Below are 9,784 nucleotides of genomic sequence, written 5' to 3'. Positions count from 1 at the left end.
AATGACGCCGTTGCTATCATTGAACCACTTGGTTTTTCTATACATGAACCAGTTAACAAAGTGGTTCATTCTTGGAATCTTATAAATATTATTGAAGATTCAGACCAATTATCTTTAATAATTGATCAATCTTTTGAAATAAATGTGATAATGATAATATTTTTAAAATAAGTTCTGGAAACTCCCCTCAGTTATCATAATTTCAATTTGGAGCAAACAAATCCTGGCAGCGTCTTAATGCCGATATTCGGCTTCTCAACGCTGCCGGGTTAGGTTTGCCCCAACTATAGTTAATTTTACTCCTTCTCTATGGTGTAGAAAGGAAACTTTCTGAGTTTTGGAAAGGGGTACATCATTTAATCCCTTCTCTTGTACACGTTACTGATCATAGCTATTTTGTAGATCACCGGAGTGTTGATAGCATGTATTCCCCTAAGCTTTTAATACCAAACATTTCGGTTGAAATGGTCTTTTTCCGCTTATTAAAGACAAAATGTTTTTCGTATACAGGAATAAATGTATGAATAAGGAATCGAAACTACATTCAAATTCTTTACTTTGGTTTTTGTACTAAATGCCTCCAAATTGCTTTCATTTTTCCCCTCTTCTCCTGATCTCACTTCAAGACTTATCAAAGCCAGGCCATTTCGTCCGCCAGAGGTTTTTTGAAAGCGAGAGAGAAAATATATTGAAACACAATGCAGCATTTTGTCGTTCGCGGAACAGCTGAATGCAAGAAAAATCCGCACTAGAAAAGCGATTGAAGAGCGTTTAAGGCGAGCCCCACAATGACGAAACAAGGCTGAATGGAACCCGATTGTTGATCGATCTGAGCCTTGAAAGGGACGGTCGTGACTTATCGGCGAGATGGCCGCGCGATCGTCTGCCGAGATAACAGCTCATTTGTGCCGTCGCCAAGGCGACCGAGTCGCTGGAGTAGCTGCGACGTTGACTGGAAATTTCGCATGCGAAAGTGGCAACGTTAGTTGAACGTTCGATTTTTCGATTCGACTGATTATTCAGCTAACCCACTTTCTCCCCGTTCTGGAAAACGGAGACGTGGAGTAATCTTTTGCTTTTTCCCGAAGAAAGCGCTTTTAAACGATTTGAATAGATTCTTTGTATTACTTGAACTGGGACCTCCGAGTTTTCTTTCTCTTTCAGTTTACTCGGAATCGTTATCGTATATTTTCTCCTCTTGTAATGGAACTCAAGAAAAAGGTGGAATCTGATAAATAATTTTTGTTTGATAGTTATTTTCTGACGATAAGGTGCCTCGTATTTCTCAAAGATATTGATAGTAATTTTAAGCACATTCAAATGTCATTGACATTGCTTCACTAGTAAAATAAAGAAGGTTATTTCTCTCAGAATTTTCTTCTTTCTTTCCTCTTTTAAGCACCATTGAATGAGAAAACGATCTTGAAACGTTTTTCTTACAACTACGGTAAATTAGTGTAATGTTTTCATAAATGCACTTAAATGTAAATTGAAACCAGAAAATGAAATAAATACACTCATAAAAAATGCTGAGCTCATTTTGAAATCTCAAAAAATCTTTTTTCAAGAAAACGGAGAGAATAGCCGAGGAAGAGTAAAACCAAAACTTAGATCTTCCTCAGTTTCTTTCAGCAAAGCAGATCAATATAAGCCTGAGTGAATGTTCGCTGTAACCGCAGTCGCTTATGTAATTGAAATTACCTCCATTTTATGTTAGTAAATTCAGAATTGTTAGTCTGTTCTTGATTGGCAAACTCAAGCATATTTTTTTTTAAACATTTTCATTTTCTTGTTAAAAATTTTACTAAAATGTTTAATTTCATTTAAACGAAAATAAATAAAAGATTTAAGAAACTTACTCCGAAGGCTTTTAAGAATTTATGTACGAAGTATGATCCAAAAGTTCGGGAACAAGTTGTATAAAATTGTCTTCTGAACAGTTCACATCACCAAAGCGCATCCACCTTGAAACTAGTCACCTTGAGAGACTATAGGTAAAAGTTACACGGGGCTAAAGCCGGACTTAGCTCCATGTGACTTTTACCTATTCCAAGCAGTTAAAAACTTTTGCAGAGACACCGCTTTCTTTCATCAGATGAACTCAAAGCTACATCGGAGGAGGCCTTACAGGAGGTTGCGGAAAATGAATTCCAGGAGTGCTTCCAAAAGTATTACGAACGTTGGCAGAAGCACATAATCACTCAAGGTGACTATTTTGAAGGTGGATGTGTTTCGGTGATGTGAATTATGCAGAGGGTAAGGTTTTATACAACTTGTTCTCGAACTTTTGAATCGTACTACGTATACTTGAATTTCACAATATTACGAAATGGATCATATCTACCTACATTTATCGTTTTATAAAAAATTCTTAGAAAATTAGATTCAAAAGTGTAGGAGGTATAACCTCCTGAACGTTTGAATCTATTGGGAAACCTGGAAGCCTATTTTTCAAATTTAAGCCTTGAAGCGGCCGCGGCCGCTACTAAAACACTGGTCACTACTGTCCAACCACGGATTGCATGGAATTTTCAAACGTCCAGATGAGACGTCTCTATCTGAATGAGGGAGAAAAGTAAAAACTTGATGCCGGTATTCCGCTCATTTGAATGAGACTCTGCTTCAAAAAAGCTGGCATCGCTAAAAAATAATAGATTTGTCCATTTCCGGCTGTAAAACGGATGTTTGTCTTTCCATACAATCCATGGTCAGACAGTACTGGTGTGTTTACCTCATAGACTAATAATAAGAGTAGACCGAGCTTTCTCATTCTTGCTGATGAAGAAAATTGGTTCATAGATGTATCATGTGACTAGTGGAAGGGCTTGGCGAAGACTTTGGCAGCATGGTTGCTAGATGGCAGCATTATCTACAGTTTGGCAATCGACATGTATTTTACGACAATGTGTTTTCATTAAAAAAAACTTCCAGGTGCAGAGATTGAACTGTTTTTCTTTTAGTTATGCATTATTTTGACATTAGTAATAGTTTTTGATCAGTTTTCGGTAACTTTTATTTCATTTGGAGCTGTCAGCGTTGGCGTGAACGAAATGGCGTAAACGTTTTGCGTTAACGCAAAAATGTACTAATCGGTATCTTAAATTGAAACTGTAGGTAAAAATCTTACCATTTGCTGATTCTTCTTGGTCGCTTGCATCTTTTATTGCTTAGAGAGTTATTGAAATTGACTAAAGAAAATGCACAATACTATCTAAACGAAAAACTCACTATATTAACAAAATATTTACAACTTAGAATAACAAATTCACAAATCGGACTCCATAAAAGATCATTCTTCCGTGTTCCATAAATTCTATTTATTTTATTTCGCGCTGGCGTTGATCGTCTGCTACGATTAACGCCCGCTGTTGCTAGGATATCCACCAGTCACATGGTTTGGTTTATGAGCAGCAAAAGGGTTGCCATAGCTCGGTCTACTCTTATTATTAGTCTATGGTTTACCTTACAGGAAGAGCAAAAATGTGACATATTTAGGTTTACAGAATCTGGGAAAAAGATACACGTGCATTTTTAGGGAGAAGTTTGAAGCGAGTAAGAAGGCAGTGACTGATCGCAGTGGAGATTGCTTCGAACATTTTTTGAGCAATCACGATTGCTTATTGTTCTCGTTTGACTGTTTTGATGTCCTATAATTTTATTTTCCCACCGCCACCCTCCTCACCATCACCCTCGACCCGGTCCTCACGATACTGCACCTATAGCGAAAGCCGTGTCCAGGTTGCGTCCATGTCCTACACACACGCGCATACATACACGCACATACATACACGCACACACACATACACACACACACAAACACATACACACACATACACCTACACAAACACATATGCATACACACATACACATACCCCCCCACACACACATTCATACACTCAACTACCCACACACTTATGCCAGCACACAGACACAAACACACATGCCTACACACACACATACCCCCTACACACAAAACACACATACCCCCCACACACAAACACACACGCCTACATACACACACTCGTGATTGCGAAAAACATAGTTTGAATTCAAGATGTCAAAATTCAAATTAATTTTTTTTTTTTTTTTTTTTTTGTGGGTGGAGAAGTCGTATCCAGAGGGGCCTTTGGCGATGAAACTCCCTCCAAAGCTCGGAAATGTTCCTTTTTTGACCATAGAAAAGGAATAAAACTAACCATATCTCCCTCCGAATTTTTATTTTTTTTTTTTGGTACGCCACTGGAGGGATGGGGGATGGGGAAGGTTCATTTCGGGAGTTAAATTTGCACGAAATGCGTGGATTTTTCATTCTATAAAGGAAATGACGTCCAAAAAAGTTTTAAGCACATAAGTCCAGTAATTTTCAATACAAGCACCTTTTTTTTTTCTAGCTGATTTTAGTTTAAGTAATAAGATTTTGCAAAAAGTTATTAGCTTTATACGATTTAGAGTGATTTTTTTGGTCAGAATATTGTATTTTATACTGTAAATATTAAGAAAATCGCCCGTCAAAGTATGGTGGGTGAAAATTGCTTCTACATTTGAACGAAGCAATTGCCTGTTTGGTAATATTTTGATCATTGAAATTTTAACCCTAACTCCAGTGGATTGACTTTAAACTCCAGTAGACAGTAAGATAAATAAATACCTTTGTGCTGAATAGTAAAGTAAGACAAAACAACGTAAGTAGAAGCACAAATTTGTAAATTACAGCAGACACGTGTTTCGGCGTTACAGGGAACGCCTTTATCAATGCAAAAAATAATGAGCTTATGGATGAAAAGACATCCCTTTTCATCCATAAGCTCATTATTTTTTGCATTGATAAAGGCGTTCCCTGTAACGCCGAAACACGTGTCTGCTGTAATTTACAAATTTGTGCTTCTACTTACGTTGTTTGGTCTGACTCCAGTAGAGAGTGTTCATTGTTGAACACTTTTTCATTTCTTCATTCCCCTAAAATGAGTCTTACCAGTAAATCAATTATGTTACCGGATCCAGTTTAGCCTTTTCAAAATAAAAGCATATCCCTGCATGTCAAAATAAAAGCATATCCCTGCATGTCAAACATTGCCAGAAAATATTGTCAAATTATCATGCTATGGCGCGAGTTTCCTTGTTGGTGATGTCAGCGTTCCTCGATCAGTGAATTGGCTATTATAAAGGGTGTCCCAAAATTAACGCAAGATTTGAATTTGCCACCATTTTTTCCATAAATTGTTGGCAGCCATGAAAAAAGAACAATTTGACAGTTGAGAGTTTAGGGTTAGTAAAAATGGGGTGTTATTGTACCATACAGCTAGAGAGAGAGTGAAACATTTCAATGACCGCATTAGGCATTTCCTAGTCGCGTACTCTCTCATTTCGGTGATCAGAATTGGCACCCTAGATCGTGTGATTTAACATTTTTAAATTTCTTCTTATGGGGTTATTTGAATTTAAAGGTCTATGTCGACAAGCCCACAACCACCCGTGCATTACCGTGTTGCGATACCGAGCGCCAATATAACAGTAACTGCTTGACCAGCCTCAACTTTCATTATTTTTGAAACAATTGTTCAATAATGAAAGCGCGTTATTGTATCGTATAACGCTCCATTTTTGATTACCCTAAACTCTCAGCTGTCAAATTGTTCTTTTTTCAGGGTTGCCAACCATTTATTGCAAAAATGGCGGCAAATTCAAATCTTGCGTTAATTTTGGGACACCCTTTACATATGAGGATTCCTCTGATTCTCTGGTTAGGGTTCCCGGCTTTAGAACTACTAGTACTGATATTACTTCTCCTGGAATCATTTCATCTCGTTCTTCACCTATTTTTGCTAAGTTCTGTGTCTGATACCCTTGAATGTCTTCTTCCAGTTGGGAAAAAAAGCTTACCCACCATAAATTAAAAGATCTACATTGGCCAAATTATACATTATGTCTTCTATAGTGTAGAAGTGCATAAACGTCCACCATTAACCATTTAACAGCAGATAGAAACTGATTACAACGATGCAGTGCTTTGTATGTTGCTCTTGATGGAACTATAAACGAAAACGGGTCAGAAAAGAAACATAGTTTTGTCCAGATTGTGGCATTAGACTCTGATTATATCCATGTTTTAAAAAGCACATCAGTCGAGAAGTGAAATTAAAAATTTAAGCAGTTGAGAAATGCATACTGTAGTGTAGCCTTGTACTTTCTGTACTGTAAAACTTTCCTTGTACTGTAAAACTTTCTTCTTAGTTCAGTTAGTTCATCAGAAAAAAGCCAACTTTAAGTAAAACTCTATTTTAACACGCTTTTATTAGCTTCACCTGTATCTATGTATGCATGTATCTTGTAACGGAATCTTGCAGCTCAAATTTCGCCCACTTCCTGCGATCGGATTCTTTTGAAATTTGGCACGCGATCTCAAACCCAATGACAATGCAATATTCTATAATCAAATTAATTAATTAACTCTTTTAATCGTTAGTTTCCTCCAATTTTAATCAACATTTTGGCATAAATCCAACAATGTGAAAAAGGAAAAATTTAAAAAAAATACATTAAAAAATGCTCGCAAAAATTATTTTAAAATATCTACAAAAACCTTTAATTTTTCTGCATCAGACAAAATTTGTTCCAATGTTCCAAGGTAATTAGAACATGAAATATAATTATTTTTAACTAATTTCATGCCAAAATTTAGGTGAGCCTTCAATTGGAAATTCATTGCTGATCAGATCATTGTTGAACAAAACTTTTATTCAAATGCATCTCAAATTTTCAAAGTAATGTAGATATGATTTCCGCACACATACATCGATGACTGAGATGGATTAGCTGGAATAGACAATTACTCCACAGGCAGTTGCTCTTTTTGGAATTCGACAGACCACGTTTCGAATGCCACCCGAGACCTTTAGTCGCTTTTTTTTTTTTTTTGGACAAATTTCATGAATATAAAAGATTTTGAACAATGTTGAAATGAATATTTTTTTAGTAAAACAAGTTAAACTAAAAAGAAGAAAATAAAATAATAGTTTAAAAAACTAAAAAAACACGCTTTCGTAGCAAAATGAACTAAAAAGTGCCCTTGTCTTAACTTTAAGATATTACTTCGCACTCATTTTATAAATAATTTCGTCGCCTCCAACATAATACTAAAAAACAGAAAAATAAAATAATAGTTTAAAAACTAAAAAAACACGCTTTCGTAGCAAAATGAACTAAAAAGTGAAAAATAATGTTTGGATGATAGTAGTTGACCAATCACTTAATTTTAATGTAATACAAAAACGCGTGGGGGGCTTCTTATCAGTTGTCTTGAATTTCTTCCATTTGTTGTCCATGCAGAATGTAAATAGACAGCACCCCACGGTTTTTTGTATTACATTAAAATTAAGTGATTGGTCAATTACTATCATCCAAATATTATTTTTCACTTTTGAGTTCATTTTGCTACGAAAGCGTGTTTTTTTAGTTTGTCAAACTATTATTTTATTTCGTCATAAATTTCAAATTATTATAAATTGATTCAATGCATACAAATAAAACTTTAAATGTTGATTTGATTTCATTTGACGCGGTATAAATACGAAATTAATTCTTATAAAAAAAATCGACACAATACGGGAGAATAAAAAAGAAAAATTTTTTTTTTGCTTTTTTAAAAAATCTATTTGAATATCTTTTCCCACTAAAAAGTACGAAACAAAAAAGGATTTGTTTTATTCATTACAACATTGAAAAGTGAGTTAATTTTAATAATCTTTACTAATAATAAAGCTGAAAATCTCTGTCTGTCTGTCAGGATCTCTCTCTGTCCGAATCTCTGTGACGCGCATAGCGCCTAGACCGTTCGGCCGGTTTTCATGAAATTTGGCACAAAGTTAATTTGTAGCATGGGGGTTCGATGTGGTTCTTTTTCTATTCCAATTTTAAGAAAATAATTATCATAAGATAGACCAGTAAATTACGAAATTATCACAACGTGGAACCGTAACATGGACACAAGCCAATTGGCGAGAAAATTCACCATACATTATTTGAAAATATAAAGGCGAACCAAAAGACCTTTTAATTTTCTATTACGGGCAAAGCCTTCTTCAAGATGTCTTCAAATTTTTTCCGTTTACTTTAATTCGTTAACTTTTTCCGATTCTTCTTCATAGTGTTCTTTCTTTGAAATTTTTAAAGAGCTAACTGCCACACGAAACGATTCGAAGCACAGTGCGGAGTTCCGCACGGGTCGACTAGTTGTGCGTAAAGAGAGAATAGCTTATATTTATCGTAAACTGCTCTAAATTTTTTAAGTTTTCATGCTCGAATTTAAAAACAATTTTGAACAACATGTAGTGAAAAAAGAAAGCTTTTAAACTTGTGACTTGACTTGAATCAAAGAAAGCTTCGAAAACCTGTATTATTTGAAAAGTTTCAAATGCCCCAAATACAAAAATGTATGCTTGCTAAGATTCAGCTCTGAGCTTAGTTTGCTAACTTTATTTAACTTCTCAACAGTTTTTGGCAACAATTTAATAGCGGAGTCGGTAGATCTTGGGGCAGGGAAAGTAATTTAAGAAATAGTGCTTAAAGATAACTTTAAGGTGTTTAGTACTGTATCGCTATGGATTTGCATCTGGGATAAGTATAAACAACGCTGAATTTGTAAAAAAATGCGTTTGTATCCCGCTAAGTAAACACAGCGTATTTTGACAATGCAAATGCAATTAGAAAAATTGTGCAGATACAGTCTGCATACGGATTATATGGAATTTGCAAACGTCCAGTTAAGACGAGTCTATCTGAATGAGGGGGAAAAGTCCAAATTTGATGTCCCTGTTCCGCTCATTTGAAAGTGACTCTGCTTATTTTAATCGCTAACATACATCTGCAAAATCTGACGTATCTGAAAACTAATAGATGCGTCCATTTCCGTCTGTAAACCGGAAGTTTGTCTTTCCATCTAATCGGTGGGTCAGATTGTATAAGTGAGTGACATACAAGTTGCTGGTGAGCAGTGGCGTAGCCATGGTGGGGATAGGGGGTCAGAACCCCCCCCCCCCCCCCCCCCCCCCCATGAGCCCGAGAAATCATTTTTCAGTCGAACCTGAAGGGTTCTGTTCATGAGCTAAAAGATTTTTATTTAATATAATAGCTTTTATGACGGTAAAAAGCTTATGTCTTCCTGTTTTGCGCAACATTTTTTCTCTTGGAGACAGGGCTTTCCTTCTTATGACGGCAGTATTGATCAAGGTATTTTCAAAGAACAAATTCGTTTATAATGTCCTTTGTTGTTTAATTGATAAACGGTAATATATATATATATATATATATATATATATATATATATATATATATATATATACACCCCAAGGATTTTTTCTCGCTACGCCACGAATAAATGAACTTCAATTATCTAGAAAAACTAAATCCTTCTAGTAGAAATAAGAAACAAAATGTGCAGATAACGTTACCGGAATATATGCCGAAAGTGGATTATGAAGCGGGGTCTCCTCTGATAAAATAGCGGAAAGCACAAGTTGAAATATCAAGGAAATTCCTTTTCTGAATTACTACTAGTAAATCAAATCATTCCACAATAATGCAAAGCACTTTTAACCTCAGAAGCAAAAATGTAGGGGATTTTAAGATTGATGTGCGTGTGTGAATTTGTGTGAATGTTTGTGTGTGTGTGTGAATGTGTGTGCGTGTGCGTGGTGTATGTGGCATCGTAGTTCCTAAACAGATGACCCCCCCCCCCTTTTTGAGCAATTACGATTGCTGATTGCTTTCATTTGACTGTTTTTGGCGT

Source organism: Uloborus diversus, chromosome 2 (genome assembly GCF_026930045.1).
Source record: "Uloborus diversus isolate 005 chromosome 2, Udiv.v.3.1, whole genome shotgun sequence".
Classification (NCBI taxonomy): domain Eukaryota; kingdom Metazoa; phylum Arthropoda; class Arachnida; order Araneae; family Uloboridae; genus Uloborus; species Uloborus diversus.
The sequence above is the reverse complement of the archived record's forward strand: the minus strand, read 5'-3'. Positions refer to the sequence as shown.